General features: G+C 34.4%; 1 protein-coding gene across 1 annotated transcript in view; it reads right to left on the bottom strand.

Moving 5' to 3' along the window:
- LOC147066824 (polyprenol dehydrogenase-like) overlaps positions 1 to 24,695 on the bottom strand; it is a 656,880-nt gene that overhangs the window by 37,770 nt on the left and 594,415 nt on the right. The gene's annotated exons all lie outside the window — the stretch shown is intronic.

Below are 24,695 nucleotides of genomic sequence, written 5' to 3'. Positions count from 1 at the left end.
TGCTGCACCAAGTTCGCATGGTGATATATCAATAAACTGTATATAGATCAATGGTCAGGGTCGGCGAACCATTTTACGTACGCGTGCCAAAATTTCCCAAATAATATTTTTCGACTGTTTGACATGCCAAGCAGTTTTTCATGGTTTTCATTCTATTAAAAAAGTTTAAAAATTACAATTGAGTTCTTGATATTCTAGTATCTTTCACCATATTTCTAGCCGAAGGGATATCTTTTATGCTTTGATTTTTTCCCTTGTTTTCAAATTAGTCAAAGAGATCGTGGAAACATTTAAACCACTCTTCTCTCATATTATTATATTCCCACATCACTTAACGGTTTTCCATTTTTAGAGATTATATTTGAGGCAAAATAACAAGCAGTTATTTTAATGACTGCCGATTAATAAATTTCATAAAGTTTGTTGATTGAATATTTTTATTTTTAATTCCCCGATCCTAAGGACCGACCTATGCAATTTTATATTTATACTAAACATAATGATTATTCTTGAAAAGGATTTGCCTGATTTTTTTTATTCAATGCGATTTGTCATATTATTTATGCATGAATTTCGTTGTTTCCGTTTGTGCATCGATTGGTAAACATAATATTATGAAAAACCGAAGAAAATATGCATGGCCATGTCGTCATTATTTTTAAACATTATAAATGTAGGAAAATGCTTATATATTTATTTTGTAAACCATTTTTTAAATATATACCTATAAAATGGTAATTTATTTTCTTTTCAAAAAGAAACATTCGCGTGCCATAGGTTCGCCATCCCTAGTAGACGTCATATCGATCCTTGTTTGACGGCCCTAGATACATAGCGTTCTTCATAACAAATATTTCACTCGCATAATACCTCAAATAAAAGGACGATTGTTGATAGTTTCGAGAAATCATTAAACATGAATTCTTAAGTGCCTGTCCACATGGCGCGTTTTTACGCGTTTTTATAAATCGCACGTTCTCCAGGTACATGTGACCCAATTCAACTGTCCACAAGCGCTCGCGCGTGACGACTCTCGCGCGGAATGCGCCGGGAAAACGCCAAACTCTCGACCTAGCGCGTGTTGTGCGCGAGTCGAGGTACTATGCCGCCAATTATAGCGCCCAGTAACAACGCGATCGCCAACGTGCGCGGAAGTGATTTGTCGGGTCGTTTTAAAATATTCCTTATTTATTTTTTTCAAAATGGAGCGTGAATACTTCGATACAGAATTATTTATTTATGAAATCGAAAAAAGGAAGGCTATACGAGACATGGAATCTTCTGATTATTCTAATAGAAACATAAAACGCGAAAGCTGGGAAGAGCTCGTAGAAATATTTTTGAAACCTCGTGATTCGGAAGAACAAAAGAATTCTAGGTAAGTGAAAAACTTTATTTAGAAAAATTTAGGTGCTCTAACAATGAGTAACTCTCAATACCAAGAGCTGTATTTAGATTAAATTTACTTTTTTTTATTTTTATTATTAAAATAATAGTTTGTTAAATAAATTGGTGAAAGTGTATTTTTTACGTGTTATTTAAGTAGGCTCGGTAGGTACATAAATATCCTAGATTTTTGGACCGAATGGCTAAAATATTTACATGTTGACCCTTTTCAAAAAAAAAAGATGGTGACCGCTGCATTAGATCATCTTGTATGACCATTGACGGTACGCAAGCCACAGTTATCTCGGTTTCCATGTTGAATACTGAGCGTAAAGCATTTTTGTTACTCGCGCGTAAAACGCGTCATCTGGGCGCAACGCATTTTTGGTACTCGCGCTATGTGGACAGGCTCTAAGTCTCAGTTAAACAATTCCTTGAATCTTGAAAATTATTGAAAAAAGTCGAGTAATTTATTACAAACTTACGTACTTATCACATAGTTTCATGTTTTTGACTTTTCTCCCTTCCCCTTAATTGATTCGTGATATAATTAGAGGTACGTGATGTGAGGTGATCTTTTTCCAACGTTTTCTGTTTCAATATAATATGACAGCTGTAAAGAGTTGGGAAATTCGCTCACCTGAATGGGTAGTGATATCGACTTGCAGATTAGGATGCCTTGTATCGTAATTAATCCACACAAGAGGTGCCATGCATTGCACTACTGTTTCACTCATTCCAGGCCTTCGTAGATTGATTGGAGACTGTCTGTTTCCACCACACATAGGATAGGTTTCTTCCCAAACGTCCTGGTCTGTAGTGAAATAGTTTTTAATACAATATATCAACATGTCGTGGTATTGCAATTGAAAAAACTAAATATAATTAATTTTATTTGTCTATACTTTTATTCAAAACGGCAAATAAAATATTTTAGATGTGAGTAAAGAAGACAATGAATCATGTGAGTTTGAATCCCACCAGATCCATTTTTTTTGTAATGTTTCTTTTTCAAAATTACGTTTTCTAAATAATGAATTTACTTCAACCCCAAAAAGAGTGAGTTACCTATCATTACAACGATACCTTAGTTCTACAGGAAAATAACTCTAAATACCTTCGAGGCGTTTGAAAATTTTGAACTCACTCTCATTTCAATATCAAAGCCTTGATTTTTTTAAAATAAATATGTGTTTTTTTTTATTTGGTCCAAATGAACTTAGCAATATGGACAATTTTACGAACCGGAGCGCTCGATGATTTTACGAAAGTATTAACATAGTTATCTAAATTTATGAGTATTTTATAAAAATAAGTGTTAGGTTTTTTTTTTGTTTTATGGCCGATATAGCTCAGACGGTAAAATTATTTTCCTACGAGATTTTATTAATCGGAACGGCGCTCCGGTGCGTTCCGGTCAATTTCGAGCCCTGGGCAATACACAATAAAAAAAATCAGCCCAGATATTCCAGCTTATAATTGAATCAACGCCTTAGCATTGTGACCATACCAAAAGTGGATTGTTTTATGTAAACATAGAAGATTGATTGTTAATACACATTTTTTTATATTAATTGTTTTTAACATAAAATGTATTAAAACTATAAATTATTGAAAAATATATTTGAGACCTTTGAGTGAATCTATTAAATTAGGTACAGTTGAATGTTATCATAATAATATAAAGTAGTACCTATGTAATAATAATAGAAGATCATTATGTACAATATTATTAAAATAATAGTTGAACCCATTACCATCGTGCGTCCATGAAAGATCATCTTGAACTGAAAGAAAAAATATTGTCAGTTTAAACATTTCATTTTTCGTAAAAAAATAAAAATAGTAAGTAGTAATTGCAAGATTGCTTGATAGATAATTAGACACTAGACCGCAAGAAAGTTAAGAATATCATCGCTACTAAAGAGTCAGTCATTTTCTAGAGACCGCATTTCGTAGAAAGGGTCAGTAAAATTTTAGGTTGCGCTGAAAATTCGTTCGTAATTCGTTTTTTTGCCGGCAGGTTTGCCACTATCGTTCTACTGCGCAGGCGCATATCGAAAGAATCCTACTGTCGCATGAAAATTCAGTAGCTTCCAAACTTTTTTGGTTCCTGCATGCAATCTTGGCAACTGCAGGATAATACATGCTTACCCATACATTTTCTTACTGTCAACAGTAAATTCATGCACGTGTAAACTGGGTAGGTATAATGGTTAATAGTTTTACATATCACTTAACTCCAAAATCAATAAAAAACGTGATAAGTACGCGTCGACTTATAATGTCGCCGATCCCATATTCGATTCCTGCGCTGATTAACCTTCGTTGCGCTAAATCTGATACGGTTTGAGCGAATGTCGCGTCTATCATCCATCCTGAACTTGCCATCATCATTCATCATCAAAAACCAAGTAAAGCCGTGAGAGTGACAATCCGAACCGACCGTTTACCAGTGCGTGAACACCGAACCGAACTCTGGGGGCTTGAGCAGACAGAGAGCGGTCAGGCGTTCTGCGTTCCGCGTTCAGAGTTCAGCGTTTTTTGTACTGTATGGACTTCATCATGACTGTACACACAGCAGGCAGTCAGACCGCGCCGGTCAATGAGAACGCTTGCGTTCTAGAGTTCTATTACCGGAATTACAAAGAACTCCGTACCTCTCAACCGTTGCAATGTCTGGATCAGAAAAAATAATGGATAGAGAGAAGATTGATACTTGATTTAAGTGACGCAAATTATATAAATCGTTTTTAATACAAACATATTGTTTTTAAATCAACACTTGATTAATTTACGTGCATAAATACTTGATAATTTGGCGAGATTTATAGTTTTCATAGTTCAATAATAGAATAAATTTGACATGTGAGGTTATGGGTAAAATTGAAAGGTTAAAATCGAAATGTCAAATATTATAGATAGAGGTAGGTACACAAACAAATAAGTTTATATGCCACTTCGTTTAAAATCATCGATATTAGGTTTTTAAATATCCGGTTTGATAAAATACATTGATTACAGCAGTAATTTTAGTACCTAGATTATATTTAGTTTACAAGTCAATGTCAAATGTAATCAAATTATATAATTCATCGAAGCTTTGTATTGACATGCGAAAGTTAATTAAAAAGTCGTTTTTCATCTTTAATGAATAGCTGGAAAAGAACAGTAAATTCTCTTTCTTCTAGCTTCATATTTATCGGATGCATCCAGTGCTTTCGTTTTGTTTGAGACGCCTTTAAGTTTCACAAAAGCAATAGTTTGTCTTCGGAATTTGAGCTATCAAACGACATAGAGCAAAACCACACGGGGGCTTCGTCTGCAAGACCGCTGTATTCCGACTGCGAGTGGAAGTGAGAACGCACCGCTGTTGCGTACTCACTCCCACTTGCAGTCGGAATACAGCAGTCTCGCATACGCAGCGCCCTTGTCACTACAACGTTTGTATACAAATGTAACGCATTTATTATTGACCGCCACATGTCTGCTGTCGGTTGAACGCAGAACGCTCTCTGTCTGTTCAAGCCCTGAACGCTGGGTTTCCAAATTCAAAAGAAAATTTATTTGTGAAATAATATTAGGCTGCGGCGCTGGTGATGACCGGGGCAGACGAACAGTATGTTGCGTTGTATACAAATGACTGAATCCGACTGAAGAATAAAGGCTGCGGCACGGGCGGGCGGGCGTGGCGTGGAGAGCGTGGTTTGCCGGTGGTGCGGGCGCACTGCGCTACTTTCATGACTCATTATTTACTTTAATTGTTTTCGTAACGATTTTGCCGGGGTGTTGAGGAGTAAAGCATGTTCCATACTAAAAATCAGTGTATGTCTGTAACTATAATTATATAAAAATGTAACTAATACTTCTTTGGCGTAACAAAACAAAAACGAAACTTGTGATAACCTAGATTCTTCGACTGGCTCTTAACTCTTTCGTTGCTGAAGAGATAATGAGATTTTAATTGCCCCCTTTAAAATGCACGTTAATTACATCGATCGGCCGCCTGGCCATTACGCGCCGTGCGCGTTTTCCGCGTCCAAAGTATTAATTATCTTGTGAATTTATATACTCAAGAAAATTGGGCCGCTTATTGGAGCACCGTTGGTTTATTTCCATACACTTTAACTTGTATTAATAAATTATATAATTATTTCTCGTTGTTTTCATTTTTAAAGAAATATCTGTCACTCTGACGTTTAATCGCTTGTTAACGTAAAGAATTGCAAATGGCCGACAGTAATAAATTCGTTGCCTAGGCAACAATGGTATTCTACTACCATGGAACAATTCTACTACCAAACATGCCTTTGTATACAGCTGACTGATTCGCAGCTAATTTCATACTGTCGTGCACTTTCGTAACGGTGTGCGCGCGCAGCTCTCAATTTCACTCTCTACCGAATGCCCCAAAAGAAGTATAACTTAAAAAATATATATATATATAAAAGTTTTGGAAGTAAGCTTACCGATCAGCTGTTTCATCGAATCGTCCAGAATTAAACTACCAATAGGCTTTACTGCGGGGGCGAGATTGAGTTTCTGAAATAATAGGTAAATAGGCATCATAATAATTATATAGGTTAGGTGACTGGCATCTGGAAGTGCGCTAACTTTTAACATGGAACTGTCGCATTAGATTAGTGAGTTTGTGAGACAGCTCATTGATGAAATTATATAATATACTGAAGAGTGACCAAAACTATACACATTTGAGTCATCTATATATGGTCCAAAATTTACATTTTTTTAAGTCTAAAAAACTTCATGCGAACATACAACTTAAATCGACAATTATTATTATTTTCGACGATTTTTTTTTTAAAGGAATGATGGGGGAGGGGAGTTCAAAGGGTAGCGCACTTGCTATTATTAAGTTTATTCCCTGGGTGTAACGTTTAACGTTTAACCTGTCACACAAGATGGGACCGACTGAATTTGCTCGTTATAAGCATTACTCGTTATATCGTTATATAACATTTTTGGCGCCACGTTCTATTTAAGCATACAACATAAAAAAAATCTGAAAACCATCGTAAAAATCCCCGAAACTAGCATGGCATTCATAAACTACAAAAGAAGTTGTCTATTAATTGTAATGAAGTGCTGAGCCGCCGGCGCTGGTAGGTACCTACTGATTTCGCAAAGCTTGGATTTTTACAGGCAATTTCAACAATATGCGTGGATACTTTTTCAATGTTGTCGGCGAAAACACAACTTAGGTACTTATACACTTAACTAGGGTCGAAAATGTTGTTTAAACGATCGACATATTAACAGTTTTGCTCGGTATACCCGAGAAATCGCTCGTTTATAGAAGTGAATAAATGTATGGAGAAAATCATAAACTAAAATGTCAACGAATATTTCCTCATTACATCCGAGATCTCGCTATTTCCGTGATCATTATAACCAAGTTCGACCGTATATCTAAATAACTAAATGTACCTACACAGTTTGTCGTCATATCAAAAGGATGATAATATTTTGATGGCACTCTATTAATTGTCAGTATGGATGGGGAACTTTATTGCCATAAAAAACAGCTCTCAAAATCAGTCAAAATCAAATGAAAGCATCTTAGTGAAGTTGTTTTTAATTATGTTTTTTTACCATGTTCGATCTACGAAGATCATATTATTATGGACCTCCACAGAGTAGAAGCTGCGCGTTCAGTGATGTTTTTTTGTTTTTTTTTTTACGAAAAATATATGTTAGCCACTTGGTTAATCTTATAGTAGGAATAGCAATACCGGTATTTACTTATTTTTAGATACCGCAATACCGGTTTCAAAAATCCAAAATACCGGTATTTTCGGTATTAAGATAGCACACACGTTTGTGTTTTTTTGAAAATGAAATTAATGTTATTTTTCATTACTTACTACTATATTGTATATTACGTTTAGTGTATAAGATTAATGCTGCCAAAACGCAAATATGACTGAACCAATAACAGTTAAAAAAGAATAATAAAACAAAATCCCTCAAATATACTTATAGAATTGTCGCGATGAGTTAATATAATATTTCGAAAAAGAAAACATTCGTCGCAAATATTTCCAATTATTATATAACTATTGATCCAACATTGATAGTACATCCAACAAACTAGCAGGTCTAAAATATTATGATTAAAATAATAAATGTAGGTAGGTTCTTTAGGTTGCCATAAATGAGTGTTTTCAATAGATTTTAATTGCTATATTTATTGATAGATAGATTTCTTTTTACTAAAATAGGTTTTGACGAATACCGGTATTCAATAAGAAATACCGGTTTTGATATATTCACTCGGTATTGAAATCCCTACTTATTAAGTCCATACTCTGGGCCCAAACATACATTGAAGTTAATGGCCCCCACCAAAACACACCCGGTCTTAATCGGGCGTATCACGGGACCTTACGTTTGCTACCCAACGTACCCTGCGTACCCTACGTAGCATATTTTTTTTATAGCAGGGAATATTTCAGGGAAAGTCACCCAAGACTGAGGCCGCAATGCACTCAAAATGTGCTTTGACTGAATTTATTTGACTTTAAGTATATAATTAAGAGTAGGTACCCATGGGAAAGAGGAGCACGTAGAGGCTTAAAATTGTAGTAGGCAAAAAAAGTTAATAAAAAACTGCCGAAAAATCTAATTGAAGGGATCTTCACATTGGCAATATGACTCCGCAAATTTTCTAAGTACAACAAAATTGGCCTTTGTGGCGACCAGATCGGATGGTCCGATGAGCCCAACAGCTGGTTGAACTGACTTGAGCAGCTTTCCGTACACATTTTATATCATTCCTAGGGGATGTGGTTTGAATCCTGTATTTCTCCGCCACATGGACATGTTGAACGGGTAACAAAACCAAGCTGAAAGAGCCTGCCAACGAAACCACCATGCCCAGTCGAAAATTCACTGGGGTAATGATCTGGAGTCAAAGCGGTCATCTGCATTCGCCATTTGATATTTGAAAAAAAAAAAAAAACATATCCGTATGTCTGCCTTTGGTGGAGGCATCCCATTTTTCTGTCAGGTCTTTAACGCCGCATCCAGCGTTATTAGACGGATAGTCCAATTCCTCACAAATAGTTTTTCACAACAACCTGTGAATTTTTTCCAGAGCCATGATTCGAATCTGTTCGAATTATAAGCCTGATGCATAACATCTACATTTTTGAACTACTCCTAGCTGAACATTAAAATTTAAAAAGGCATTGTTTATTTGGAGCAAGTCTGAAATGGTTGATATTAAATAATTTAGTTATCAAAACATACAGGGCTCGAAACGGACCAGAGTGCACCGGAGCACCGTTCCGGTTCATGAAATCCCGAAAATTATCGCTCCGTCTCGTTGAAAAAACAATTTGACCGTTAGAAAAAATTCTAAGACACTTATTTTTTTTATAAAATATAGGTACATATAGATAACTATTTTTATATTTTACGAAAATTATAGAGAGCTACAATTCGTAAAAAAATACCATTTCGAGCGCTGATAATAAATGATTCGAATGTGGTATTAGTTTTATTGTATGTACAAAGATTGGTATTATTTGGGTGTAAAATTTATAGAACTGGCGTCTTACCTGTAGGTCTTTCAACACAACAATCTTTCCCTTCATATTCTTGTCTTTGGTATTTTTTTCAGTTATTGGGTGATGACGAGTAAAGATATAATTGATTCCTGCAATCACTTCATTCAGGAAGCGTGGCGTTGCTGCATTGGTATCTGTAAAAAATATAATTATGTACTAGGTACATATACTAAGTATTTCACACTATCATGATCTATATCTGTGAAATAACTAGGTATCTGTTCTATAAAAAATATTTAAATTAAATAATAATCGGAAAAAAACAGTGATCGAACTGCGAATGCATAGTCCAACCCAAGATACATCGGTTCGTGAATAAATGAACATAGCGTATTGTTTTCGTACATTTAGGAATATTTTTATGTGTCTTGATACAAATTACTATGTATTTTTGTTTTCCGACATGGATAGAAAAAATTGTTCATGTAAAGAAGTTTTTGGCCTGGATTAGGCATGGTTCAGGGCTATAACTGGTCAAACAATTTTAATTAATACTTATTAAGATTAATATTTTTTTTATTAACACTATTATACATATCGATTATAGAAAGGAAAAAGGCGTAACCCTCAGTTTTTTTAAATTTTTTTTAATGGATAATAACGTTGTACACGACTAAATGCATGTTGTGTCCAAAGTATGCAAGCTGAAATGTGGTTTATTATCTTTTTAACCATAATTTTTGTTGGTTTTTCTTTAATTAACTCAATAATTAATTTCAGATTAGGAATATAAAAACTAAATTATTAATTATCACGTCATACTCTACGAGGTTATAACATATTTTGTATTTTAACTTTGACCGAAAACCATATCAAAAACGTTTTTGTGCCACCGTAAAATATGATTTGTGTGGACTATGCACTTTTTCCTTTCTTCAGTCTATTATCTAATATAGAAAATATTAGAAAACAATTCTAGAACACAAGTTGAACCGAGTGGGACTCGAACTCACGTCTTTCACTTTTCGGGTGAGTGATTTCTGAGGTTTTTCAAAATTGTGATTTTTCTATAATAAAATAATTTAGCATTCTTAAAAAAATATTCAGTATTGAAGAATAATAATAAAAATATTATTCATAAGTACAACAAAGCCGATAATCCAATTTGACTAGCAAGCGTCAGACGTCTGTTGAAATTAAAAAAATATTCTGACAATGTGTTAATATAATCACTTATTAAGGTGAATTAGCTATAGGTATTCATTACGAAATGTGACTATTAATGCCGTCTATTTATATCTAATGCCATCTCTCATAAATACACCAGGTTTCGTTACCAAAAGCTTTAGTCATTCTCGACCTGTGGTAGTAAAAACTCACATTATTTATTTTAATTATGTCATTTTAGTGATTTTAGTGCACATAACATAATATTTTTTAGAATCATACTAAAATGGGTTTATACTACTCGTATCATCACAAGAGTTTATTTTGTAATAAATAATTATATAATAATATTATTATGCATGTGTTATTTTAATATTATTTAGGTGTATGTGTTACGCCGAATGTGCGAAATTGAATATTACATGAAATGGGCAAAATTTTGTCTAAATCATGAAAAATGCAAGCCCGTTGCCTTATTCATGAATTAGACAAAATATCTGGAGAGTGCGTGAATTCGGCAGTAATTTTTCTGCCTACTTCATGTATTGGACAAATTAGATAGTAGCGCTACGGTGGTATTTTTTGCAACTAAACTAAATGTATCAAAATGCTCATGCATTGGTCAAAATGTACATATATTATCTATGGTCAAAATAGATGATCGCGCTCCGGTGGTATTTTTTGCAACTAATCAAACTAAACAAATGTGTCAAATGTCATTGATTATAATATAAAAATATACCAATCAATAACTGCAATGACGTTCATATCCATTTACTATGCACAAAAGAAATCTAGAATTATAATATAATAACGGAAAATTTTTATTGAAAAGTATTTTCGCGATTTGATTCGTGCAATGGTCGATTGAATGTTTGTGATAGTTTGTTGACACTTGATAGCTAACCTCAAAATGGACATTCAGTTGAATAATTTAATTCAGAATTACAAAACCTAACCTAACCTAACCTAATAATAAAAATATTATATTATGTCCAATTATAACTAATAAAACCATCCGTATTAAATTTACTTTTTCTTCTGTCATGTTGACAGTTCAAGAATTCCATACCCTGGCGAATTCATGTACTCAGCAGAAAATGTACCTAATTCATGAATAAGGCAACAGGCTTGATTATTACATGAATTAGCCAAAATTTTGCCCATTTCATGTAATAGTCAATTTCGCACATTCGGTGTAACATATGCTTTAACAAAACTAGTTTTTTTCACACTGTCAATAAAAGGGCGATGTCTTTACCTACCAGAGGCACCTGTTATAGATTACTAGATACTGTTATAGATATAGATTTCAAGTTATACACATTTATATTTTTTATAAAAATCGATGTTTTTTAAATATATATAAAACATATTAATACTATGAATTAGTCAGATGCTTAGAAAACTTAATAAACTACATTTTAATAATAAATATGACCATAAAATATATGTAATAATAGGGTGCGGTCTGATTCAACAAATTCACATTTTATTACATTTTTTACAATTGTAAGTTTATCTTTGACTTAAAATAAAAAATATTTTTCTTTTTAATGTTTTCAGATACATATTTATTCATTAATACAGTTGAAATTGTAAATTATCAAAAAAATGTCTCAAATTGCAAGCTTTGTATTTTTCCGCTAGGTGCCTCTTTAAAAAAGGCTCAGTGAAGACTTCGCCTTAATATTATCATTCATAATAATATTACATACCTAAGTATTTGTTAACTTAAAAAATATGAGTATATTTGTATACACTTACCCATAGAAATGAAGACAAATGACAAGAAGACTACATATAAAAGTTGAGAATTTAAGCTATACACCTCCATTGCTGAAAAAAGTATTTTCGTAATATAAGCAAGTAATGTCACTGAAAATAATTAACAATAAAAAAACAAAAGGAAATTTCCATAGAATTAAGCATCTTAGAAAATGTAAGAATATTGGCGGTTCAATACTTTAGTAGCCAACTAGAACTTCCAAACCGGTTTTAACAAAAACCGGCTAACCGGATAAGCGAAAACCGGGAAATTTTACACCGATTTATATCGTAGTAGGTAGGTATGTGTATGAAAAAGCCAATTAAATAGAATATAGTAGATAGGCAACAAATAAATTAAGTAATTAACTATTTATCTTATTCAACGAATAATTCACAAGATTTAAGAATGCACCATTCTAATTTATTATTGAACATACATAATTATCATGAGAAAATAGAGCCAATAGAAAAAATCTTTTTCGAAAAAAGTAAGACACCCGGTACATTCTTAAATCTTGTGAATTATTCATTGAATAAAAGAAATAGTTAATTAAAATTATTCGCAAGTTACAACAGAAAATATTGTAGTGATCCGTGACGTCGGTTAGTAATTAAAGTAATAAATACTTTATAATTTAGAGTACAAAAACCGATCGCCTACCGTAACTCAATTTGGAGAGCGCTTATGAGCAGGTATTAAAAAGGCAAAAAGTTAAAATTTGTCACAATTAAGCATGGCAGTCTTAACATAGTGGTAATGCACAGGGCGCGATACCCAAGAGACGCAGTTTCGATTCCTGCCGGGTGTCTTAATTTTTTCGTTTATTTCTATTGTCTATATTTTCTCTACAGTGTTTTCAGAATTATGTATGTAGGTACAAATAAATTAGGTATGTAGTAAAATTTCTTTACATTATAAATAATACCTTATTTACCTACCTTATTTACCTTATAATAATACCTTATTTACCTTACCACATATGTTAGGTTAGGTTAGGTTAGGTTAGGTTAGGTTAATTAAAAATAGCAATAGCATAGCCCATCTGCATATAGTAAAAAGACAGTCATTGAATTAATTATTACATTGTCTGAAATTTAAGTTACTAGTAAATTGACGTTATTGAACATTTTCAATCTGACGGAAAATATATTATATGTTTGTTTTATGTCTATATTGTATATGTCTACATTTGCAAAATATAGACATAAAACAAACATATAATATATTTTCCGTCAGATTGAAAATGTTCAATAACGTCAATTTACTAGTAACTTAAATTTCAGACAATGTAATAATTAATTCAATGACTGTCTTTTTACTATATGCAGATGGGCTATGCTATTGCTATTTTTAATCTCACTTAATCTTTACAGCAACTTTCGCCTTCGGAGAAATGATGGTAGGTAGGTAGTACCTAGCTAATTTTAGCATGGGAGACGAACCTAGTCTCTGAGAATCTCGAAGATTAGGTAAAGCTAAGGGAGCATCTCCCACCCAGAGCCAGTCTCGGGCTGAGAACCATGAGAACTGAGAACTATGGTAGGGCTCACCCGAGACAACATGGTGAAGTGGGGGTTCTCCGATGACCAAACCTGCGAGTACAGTGAAAAGAAAAGCCTGGAGCACATATTTTCATGCAAAGCTTGCCCAGTAAGCTGCAATTTCGACGAGATCCTACATACAAGCCGAGGAAAATGGTGTTGCCTTCGCCAACTTCTGGACCGACACATTGTTTGTGTGCAACAATTTGGATTTGATTGAGTGACATTCATTATAATAATATTATTTACTAACCCAGAAAAGTTACTAAACTAACTAGACACTAAACAGACCTACACAATTATTCGAAGGTTTTATATGAAAAAATATTTTAAATATTTATAGCCACATAAATATGTCATATTTTTTATGTTAACTTACCATTCGAATGAATTAAGTACTTTGAATGTGTAAGAAAAATGTTACTTGGCGTTGAACAATTAAATATTAAAAGAAAAACAAATCGCATCGATGTTTAATCGCAACTTATCAAACTGGTTATGATCATAACTATTTAAAAAGCTGTATTTATAGAAAAATGTGATTTAAGTGATATTTGAAATATCTATCCAATGAACCTACAAAGTAAATTACTTATATATATATATATTATGATTTATTATATTTAATGAAACGGCTTCATCAATAACATCTTTATTGTGATGAGCAATTATAATCGTGATAGTACAGGGGTAGGCAACCTTTTCGTCTCGCCAGGGGTATGGATTGCAATTCCGGTATTTAAAAACCAATATTCAATTATTTATCGATACCAAAATACCGGTATTAAAGCATAAACGTTTATATTTTTTTGTAAATAAATTGAATGTTATTTTTCATTACTTACTTACTATACATATTAAATTTAGTATATAAGATTAATGCTGTTACTAAATGTATTGGACTGAAACCAACAAAAGTTAAATGACAATAAAACAAAATCCCTAGAATTGTCGCGATGAATTAACGTATTTCGAAAAAGAAAACATTCGTCGCAAATATTTCCAATTATTCTATAACTTACTATTGATTCAACGTTGATAGCACATCCAACAAATTTTAATGTTGAATTTGAGAGAGATTTTCTTGAACCTTACTTCTTTTTATTACTATAATATGTTTTGACGAATACCGGTATTCAATAAACAATACGGGTATTGATAACTTCATTCGGTATTGCAATCCCTAACCAGGTGTTCGTGGAAATATTATATTACTGCTTGTAGTAGGCGTGAAAACATTAATATAATATGGGCGAATAAGAGAATTGGATATTTGATTCTCTATGCAGTCTGCAGCTATAGTCCGACAACATAAAACTGAACCTTTTGATGTTCGGTTGTGTTCGGCTATTGTCGGCTAGTACACGAGCGTCTCATAAGGAAACAGCCCATATTACACGTAGAAAATCGTCAAATTTACTTTCAATATAAATAAATAATTAAACTACTGTCCGCAACAAGATTTCGGCGATAACAAAAAGCCACTTTAGTCGCGTGTAGAAGATTTTTTTGAGAAAACCAATCCGGCAAAGTTAGATTTTTAATTTACATCAATAATTCTATTCTCAGCAATTCGCTTAGAAGCCCAATTATTATTATTCGATAATTAACAATAGAAAAATAAATTTAAATAATTTCACCTCTTAATTATTAGTACCTATTATAATAGTAAGGTTAATTAATACTGGGTAATTATTGAGTTTGGAAGGAAATTAATCATTAAATCCACATTAACTGATTATATTGCTGTAGGTATGTATTAATTAAATAATTAGGAGAACACAAATTATGATTTAATAAGAAGTGAACAGTATACATATTAAATATATCGATGACCCAATCACATTTTTTTATAATTTTCAAATAATGTCTTTTAATTGGTATTTTTAGTAAAGTTGTTATAAAACGCATACTGTGAAAATCATTTTCTATAAAAATATTTATATAAGTACCTATAATTATAATTGTACTGTTTTTTTCATCACTTTTAAATATTCGGTCACATTAAATACAATAATATCTCGTGCTTGTCTTTGCTAAGGTATTTTGTTATCCCCCGATCGAGATGTGGTATTCACTGTAAGCTGTAAATATACTATTGTATAGAGCAGTGGTCGGCAAACTCATTAGTCAACAGAGCCAAATATCAACAATTCAACGATTCAGATTTCTTTTGAGAGCCAAATTTCTTAAACTAAAATTATATAACTTTGTAGGTACACTGTTTATTAACTTAATAAACTTTAGTTAATGATTTAAGTCTTAATTAAACGATTGGTACACTGAATAAAACTTGATAGCATACTTAAAAATGATCTTATTTATTGATAAAAATTTAATTGTATGTAAGGTATCCATAAAATTAAATCATGACAATGACTGACAAACACATAATGTGAATTATGGCCTTGCAACTCCTTGGAAAGTATGGATACGTCAGGTTTGTAGTTGATGTTTTTAATTTTAAGTCTTATTGATGATTCCAGGTTCTCATCAATAAGACGACTTCTCAATTTACTCTTGATTTCCTCTCTTAGAAATCCATTTACTAACCACAAAACATGAAATATTAACTTTGTTGGAAAATTGTATTCAGTAATTAAATACAGAACTTGATTTTTCTTAACTCTTCTAAAGTTCCTCAACTGCTTTCTTTCTTGCATCACCGATAAGATATTTTGTGCTAAATGACGTGTGTTTAGTTGTAAAGTGTCCCTAAAAATTTGACTTCTTGTTATGCGCCAATTTCATGTTATTCGACAAATAATACAGGTCGGTAGGCCCTTTATTTTCGTTATCCGATTTTCTTTGCTTCTTCTTTGTAGCCATGTCAAATATGGCAGAGCCACACTCAAGGGGCCAAAGAGCTGCATGTCGCTCGCGAGCCGCGGTTTTCCCACCACTTGTATATTGTAAAACAGACTTTTCACACACATACGCAGCGTTTACACACTATGTGCACGAAAGTAAGTGTGCTTCTGCGCAGGTCCGTTTTCAAGTTGTTTAGCGTATAGTCCATCCCACTGATTTACACTCTTACCAGACTTTCTATTTAACGGGCCTCGTCGTCGGTAATTCCCCAATTACAAATTTACAAATGTTTCCCGCTTTCATGTTTCCATGTTGCGGAGAAACAACGTCTAAAAGTGGCATATTAGTCTCCCTTTGGTCCTGACGTCCATATTCAAAATGAAATTAATTTATTTTTAATAATATTGTAAACTCTGCTTACATTCAATACATCCACAGCATGATATGGGGAAAAATAATAACGTATTATGTTCCAGTATTAAACATATTTAACGAAAATAGCACAAGGAAAATAAAGAGAATTATCATAAAATGTATATAGAATTACCTACAGTATAATACGTTTCATAACTTTGCAATTCGGCTCTAGGATGAAAATGATGTAGTTAATATATTTTTTACATGCAGTCGAACTCGGTTATTACGATCTCGGATGTAATGAGGAAGCATTCGTTGACATTTTGGTTAATGAATTTATCCCTATTCACTGTTATAACGAGCAACTTATCGGATATTACGAGCTAAAATACTGTTAATGTTTCGATCGTTTAAAAACATTTCGACCCTAAGCAATAAAATCCGATCGGACAGGATGCCACCGGGGTCGGATTACGTTTATGACACTAGTTAAGTGTCTAAGTACCTACCTGATTGGTGTTTTCGCCGACAATAATGAAAAAGTATCCACGCAAATGGTTGAAGAATCCAAGGTTTGTGAATTCCGTAGGTACCTACCAGCGTTCATTACAATAAGCAACTTCTTTGTAGTTTATGAATGCCATGCTTGTTTCGGGGATTTTTTTGATGGTTTTCAGATTTTATATGTTTGATTTTTTGTGTTATGTGACCGCTCATTTAAAAATACCAATTCTCTGATATGACGAGTTATACTTATAACGAGCGAATTCAGTCGATCCCATCTTCCTCGTAATACCCAAGTTCGACTGTATTATATTATATATTTATTTGTTACTACATAATATTATATTAATACAAGTGAATTTCATTTGATCAAATTTGATGCGAGGTAACCAGGATCAGGTAAAGAGGCATAACAGTGTAGTAAAAAGAGAAAAAGAAGTGCAAAGTTATAAAATGTATACTTTAGCTAAGTAGACCCCATTTTAAGAATTTATAAAACAACATCCATCAAAACTCAACTCACGTAAGTGGAATATACACATTATACATAAGACACAAAGCGATTACGAGCGACGCAACCACTCAGACAAAATACTGAGAGATCTAATACTGTCGAAACCAATAAGTATGGATGGGGTACTAAAATTGTCAATGCCCTTCGAAAATTCCACACCTCGACACCCCGCCTCCTGTAAGCTTTCTGCATATGGATGATGCGGTGCCTCTGAATGGAATAACTCAGTTTTGACAATACAATATTCTTTTTAGCACTATAAAAGTGCATGGGGCTTAATGACAAGTAGTGTAGTAATGGAAGTGGAACAATCACAAACACCCAGGCTAAAAAAAAATATGGATATATTGTGAACTCATTGGTAGTCGAACCCGGAGGCCCTGGATGAAAGGCAGAGCCTTACCCACGGAACCATGTCTAGTACGAATATGATAGATTAAAAATCGTAGTAACAGAATGCCTTCCTTCTTTTATGTTTAGATGCAAATTGTCTGCAGATTTGTTAGGTACCCACCACAGAACAGATAATAAATAGAATACCAATAGGCTATATTCAATACGCCGCATGGTGAAGCAGGCTTTTGAATATGTGAGTGTCCTACGAAAATGAAGCACGCATTATGCACGTGCAATAGTGTGTGTAATACACCAACATTAAACGAGCGTAAATGCATAAGCCGAGAGCAGTTTCAGTATTGGACGTTAAACGTATTCTACACACGACAAGTTTAACCCGGATTCATTCTTACTCGAGTCGGTTACCTGCTATAGCCTTACCCGTTGTGTATTTCAGTTCCCATTATTTCTGAGTTCCCTGGTACCCACCTACTTACTCGTACCTATTTTATTATTTATTTGGACTATCTTCAGTAACGTCACTATACAAAATGCTGCCCCATTTTTTATACAGTATTTTTATCATCCATTCATGACTCCAATATCTAAGAAATGTATGGGATACATTACTAACAAAAATTAATTAAAAAATATGTAAAAATGGGGATTTTTTGACGTTGGTAAGTGGCTTCTTACATGTCATCATTTTGCTTTATCTTGAGGAATTAAGGGCGATTCGTGTCGCTGTTCTTCTTCACAAAACTAGGCAACATTTCGTCGCTATATGATTGGTTTCCCGAATATCCGTTTTTGTCAAAATCGACCTTTTAATGGAGAATGTTTTTTTGTATCTAATTGGACTAGAACCATCCCTTTCTTTAAATTGCTTTGTAATGGTAATAAATATATCATTCATGTGCTGTAAAAATATTAATTTAAATATCTCCATGTATTTAAATATAAGATTATGAAATTTGTTTTTCGTCTCCTGAACATTTGGTCTATTCGGGAAACCAATCCTACAGCGACGATTTGTAGTGATATTTTTAGTCTGAGATTGCAAAGGTTTAGTCATTATTAAATCGATATAATGACGGCGCGATTCTTCGATACAGACTAAAATCGTGGATCAGTAGCAGTAGGTTGGACGCTCTGTAAGAGGGGGGTGCATCTTTAGTTTCGACGGTCAACACAACTTCTATACACACTGGTTAATAAGTCAAACTGTAATTTATTCGCAAATCTGCACGTATCGTTTCTGGTCACTAAGGATGTCGAAAGGCAACGGAAGTAAACTAGAGATCGCGAACCCGACAAAAAATTACAGCTCTAATAATTTTTTTAATGGAAAGATATTTTCATTATTACTAAGTTTAGGTAGCTATTTCTATAAATACCAAATGATTCTCGTCGATTTACCGCCATTCGAGTGACTGCCGCCCCCCAATCTGTCTACCTCCACGGGACGTCACTGACTATCTTAAACAGACAAAAATGCTATACGCGTAATCTACTGAGAATTTACACGAGACCTACTCTTAAACAGTGAGGTTTTAGGTATGCGGAGATCTAGCACGGACAGGTTTAGGCCTACCGCGCATGAACGATTTACTATCGTACGGTCAACAATCGAGGAGTTGTAACCATCGTATTGCAATGCAACCCCGCGCATGGACGATCGAGCGAGCGGCCGAATTGAAAATCTGTGTTCAGACACAAAATTTTACACCGATTCGAACCGGCCGGGGTCCCATTGGCAATGCTTTTAAATGAGAGCCCGCGCATGACAAGTCATGGCCGGCCGAGAGTGCACTCATACATGCACGCACAAGTGACGCGGTCGTATGGAGCGCACGCATACATCGAACCGTTATGAGATCCACATTTGACTTGACAGTTCATCGATGCGTACCTATTGGCTTTGCATGCGCGTACCAATCCCATTTTTTCAGTTTCTTTCTTCATAAATTAATAATATATACATCCAAATTTTAAAACAGTTTGATAATCTATACAAAACCTCTATATATTATATAATATAAGCTCTACAAAATCCATTTTGACGTTTCTTATATTGCGTCCGCTATTTTTTGGTGCGGACGCATATCTTCAGTGCGCGCGCATTGCCTCCGATCTATATCACGCCATGCGCGCTCAAACATACTGGCCGGTAATAATTTGGATCATGCGCGAGCAAACCAACGATTGTCCGAATGCTCCCGGTCGGTTATGTAATCGTCCATGCGCGGTAGGCCTTAGAGGTACTGTTATAAGAAACCCGCCGCTGCTCTTAAATGTTTTGAAAGTAGGCGCCCTTTGTTATGTACCGCCCCTACACAACGCATTACCTGCCTCCACATTAACAGGACGTCACTGGTATGGATTAGATATTTGTGATTTTCTTCTCGATCTCTATCCGAGTGACGGCATATTGGGGTTTTTTCTTTTTTTTTTTAGAATTATTAATAACCATGTCCTTGCTTTTTCGTACAAGGTGGTTGTTAGTAATTTTAAACAATCACAAACACCCATGCTTTGAGAAAAACGCATTAATGTTTTTGTCATGACCGGGAATCGAACCCAGAACTCTCGGGTGGAAGGCCAGCGCCTTACCCACTGCACCACGAGAGCCGCCTGGCATATTGGGGTTGCCGATCTCTGTGTCAGTTATTTTGGATGGATTATAATTATAAATTTGCTTAGAATAATACTGCTAAAAATCTTTTCAAATAAACAGCTACCTATAAAAAGTATTACTATACTTAGTAAATAAATCACTTTTAAATAAATATGTGTTTAAATGAAATCAGGTAAGCATACAAAGATTTATATGTATGTATAGTATTTTAAATGTCAATTTAATCTAACCCTTGAGTAGACCTTGTAGAGGTGGTTGTTATTAATGTACATAATATTTTGAGTAGACGTACGTAGGTGTACTTATATCTTAAATTAGAATTTAATACTGACAAATGTTTCTGTATTACTTTTTCTAGGTCAAGAACCCCGATCAGATATAATTATAGTATGTCAAAAAGTACATTAACGCGTCAATCTGTAGCGAAAGATCTTGGGATAATTTTTGGTTCTTCATTTACTTTTCTTTCTTATTTTCTTCTTTCGACCATGTCCGATCCTAATATGATCATAGGCCTCAGGGATCAGGGCCTCCACCGAGGTTTGTATTCACATATTATTTTGATATTACGAGAAATGGATTCATCCACTTGCTCAACCTATTAGGTCCATACTCTGACTCATACACAACATGAAAAACAATGAGTGTTCTTGCCAGACCCAGGATTCGAACCTGGGATCCACGACGCACTCGCACATAACTTCTACAGCTCTACGTGCGAGTCAGCTTCTAGGATTCATCATGCGACAATCCAAATCATTCAATAATCCAAATGTCTTACTTCAGTCTACGTCTCTCGCGTAGCATTATTGAATGGGTATGGGTCGATTATCTGGTGTCCTTAAGAGGTTTCCTATAAGCTTATTTTAGAACGCGCCCAGAAGAAATTTCTTCGATGTCTTTATTTTAAGACATATAACTTACTATTTTCATTTTTTTTTCGATAATTCGTCAAATGATTATTTTCCGACTGCCTTTCTACAAGGCATGCTTACTTTTCACTCTCCTGAATCTCGCAGGTCTCTTCTGCTCTTGAAAAACTTTTTCCTGTTATCGCGAAGGATAGTTTCCAATCCTTGTGTCCTAATGAATTTGAATTTACATGCGGCTGTCAATTACCTGCGTGATCGCAAACATGATTCATTCTGGATCGGAACCGTTTCTTCGTGTCAAGCCTATCAGGCACCATTAGCGAGGGGTGCAAGACTAGTCAACACTCTTTCGAAAGACGTAGACATTTTCGATGACGTGCTATGTATTTTGTATTCAAAATTTTATTTTCCCTCCTAAAATGTTGTATGTTTTTTTTATTATTATTATACAGTCGAACTCGGTTATTACGATCACGGAAATAACGAGATATCGGATGTAATGAAGAAACATTCGTTGACATTTTAGTTTAGTATTTTCTCCATAAATTTATTCCCTTTTATAACGTGCTACTTATCGGGTATACCAAGCAAAAATCGTCAAAATTTTTCTTAAAACTGTCGATCGCTTAAAAATATTTTCGGCCCTAAGCAATAAAATCCGACCGGGAAGGATGCCGCCGGGATCGGATTACGTTTATAACACTAGTTAAGTGTATATGTACCTAATTGGTGATTTCGCCGCCAACATTGAAAAAGTATCCACGCCTATATAAGATATAGTTGAAATTGCATGTAAAAATCCATGCTTTGTGAAGTCAGTAGGTACCTACCAGCGCCGGCAGCTCATACAATAAGCAACTTATTTTGTAGTTTATGAATGCCCTGCTTGTTTCGGAGATTTTTACGATGGTTTTCAGATTTTTTAGGTTCTATGTTTAAATAGAACGTGGCGCGAAAAATGTTATATAACGATATTACGAGTAATGCTTATAACGAGCATATTCAGTCGGTCCCATCTTCCTCGTTATAACCAAGTTCGACTGTATATTATATTCTCTACTTCTATTTTGTGAGGGTGAAATATATAAATTAGCTTCTGATAAAATCAGTTTAAATATAAAAGTTGTTCATATCAAAATGATCTCGCCGTTCCATAACAGTTTAGCGAGTCAACAATACCTTTGATAATTATGAAAAGCTAGATATCTTTTAATAGAAGATATTGAGATGTGTCTCACGAGCAAGCAATGATGATGGCGAGGAGCTCCACCATCTTTGTACACGTAAAAACAGTGTAATTTTGTTGGGTCAGCCATGTGTCCAGGATAGAAGTCTCAAGTCACTCAACGCCACATAAGACGCACCCCCAGAAATACACTGGCGTAAGTCTGAATTTGGCTGTTTTGAGTTATGAATGCAGTTGAATTACATTTTTTCTCTATCTCAGGAGAACACTAGCGTATCTGTAAAAAAATATTTAATAAGATATACCTACGCCTAACTTTAGTGTTCTTTTAAATAAATTAAGTCAAACATCGATAAGAACACTCCAGTAACTCAGATACTCCATTGTCTTTCTTATAATATCTTTATAGCAAAAAAAACAAGTCCCTAGCAGAACACGGAGGTAACTGAGTTGCTCCAGTGTCCTTCTGAGGTAACTGAGTTACACCACTCCGGAATTCGGGTGGACACCGAGATTTTTTTGACAGTTCCATTAGGGATTGGGTTTCTAAAAAAACCCGACGTTAGTGTATCTAAATTTTTGTGTTAGAAATTAAAATCTAAGATTTTTTTCTAAAAAAGGTGCTGGAGAATTACAAATCATTTTTTGCCGTGTTTTTATTTGTCTAATGTATAGTTTAATGGCTATCAATTTCAATGTTTTTGGGGGGTGCCAGGGCCCCTTATCTCCCCCCCCGGGTGCGCCACTGCTGAGTTACAATACTGATCTTGACAGTTGAGCCCAAAGTTTATTTTAATTTCCTTGAAGAACAAGGAAGTAACTCAAAAATATTTTTTTTTTACAAAAAATACTGTCTTTTTAATCATTAAGTATATTAATGCCACTGGAAAGATATATTTTTTTTCAATTCTACAAAAAAATGGACATTGTAGAGCCATTACACATTAAATCAAGTACATAAACATGGTTGAAAAAGTTTGTTTCGGTTCTCTTGGAAAATGGCTGATTTTGACATACTACAGTGGGTGTAGTCTGGGGGTGCGTAGAGATGAGGAGACATTTCGATACACAAAATGTGGAAGGGAGGTTCAGGAGACGTAAACTAGTTTGGAGTACGTAAAAAGAAACAAAATTTCTGAGGCTAAGGAGAAGGATGAAGATTTCAGGATTATAACAGACTGAGAGGGACAACTTGTAGACGTTCACTGGATGCGGCCAAGATTTACAGTGGGTTATAATATGATATAGTACCTACTAATACCGACAGAACTGTCTGCTTTCAGCAAACGGCCCCTCTATGGTACGAAAAGACCGGATCATCGCCCTCCAGTATATTAGTCAGCTGGTCTTGAATAATTAAGTAACCCTCCTCCTAGCTACCATTCAAATATAATGAAAATATTCAGTATGTATTTATAATAATATTAAGTAAGTAGTATTAATTGTTTCTCCGACCATGTCCGATCCAAATAGAATCATATGGGCCTCCACAGAGTAGAGGTTTGTATTAACGGATTTTGTTTTTACGAGAAATTGATGTCAGCCACTTGCTCAACCTATTAGGTCCATACTCTGACTCATACACAAATTGAAAAACAACAAATAATTGTATTAATATTAAAATGGGTCGACGTGACATGCAGGTCGATCCGTATTGGATGAGAGACCTCGTACGATGCGTTCGGTCAGCCTGTTGGCCAGGGCTCGAAATGGACCGGAGCGCACCGGAGCGCCGTTCCTGTTCGTGAAATCCGTAAAGTTATCGCTCCGTCTCGTGGAAAAAAATAATTTGACCGTCTGAGCTAGATATGCCATATAATAGAAAATCTAACACTCATATTTTTTTATGAAATACACATAAAATTTGATAACTATGTAAATATCTTTAGAAAACCGTCGAGCGCTCCGGTTCGTAAACTTTTCCATTTCGAGCGCTGCTGTTGGCTCTTCAAGGTTGAAATCGACAGGAAGCAAACAGGAGAAATAAAATCAAAAACGATAGTAGTAGGAGAAATTCGTTCGAGCGGGATGACGTCTAAGGACGCGAGCAAATGCTTAAGTTGGGATTAAAGGATAATGT

Source organism: Rhyacophila brunnea, unplaced genomic scaffold (genome assembly GCF_057557595.1).
Source record: "Rhyacophila brunnea isolate RB1 unplaced genomic scaffold, BYU_Rbru_1.0 scaffold_4, whole genome shotgun sequence".
Classification (NCBI taxonomy): Eukaryota; Metazoa; Arthropoda; class Insecta; order Trichoptera; family Rhyacophilidae; genus Rhyacophila; species Rhyacophila brunnea.
This window is presented reverse-complemented; position numbering and strand designations above follow the sequence as displayed.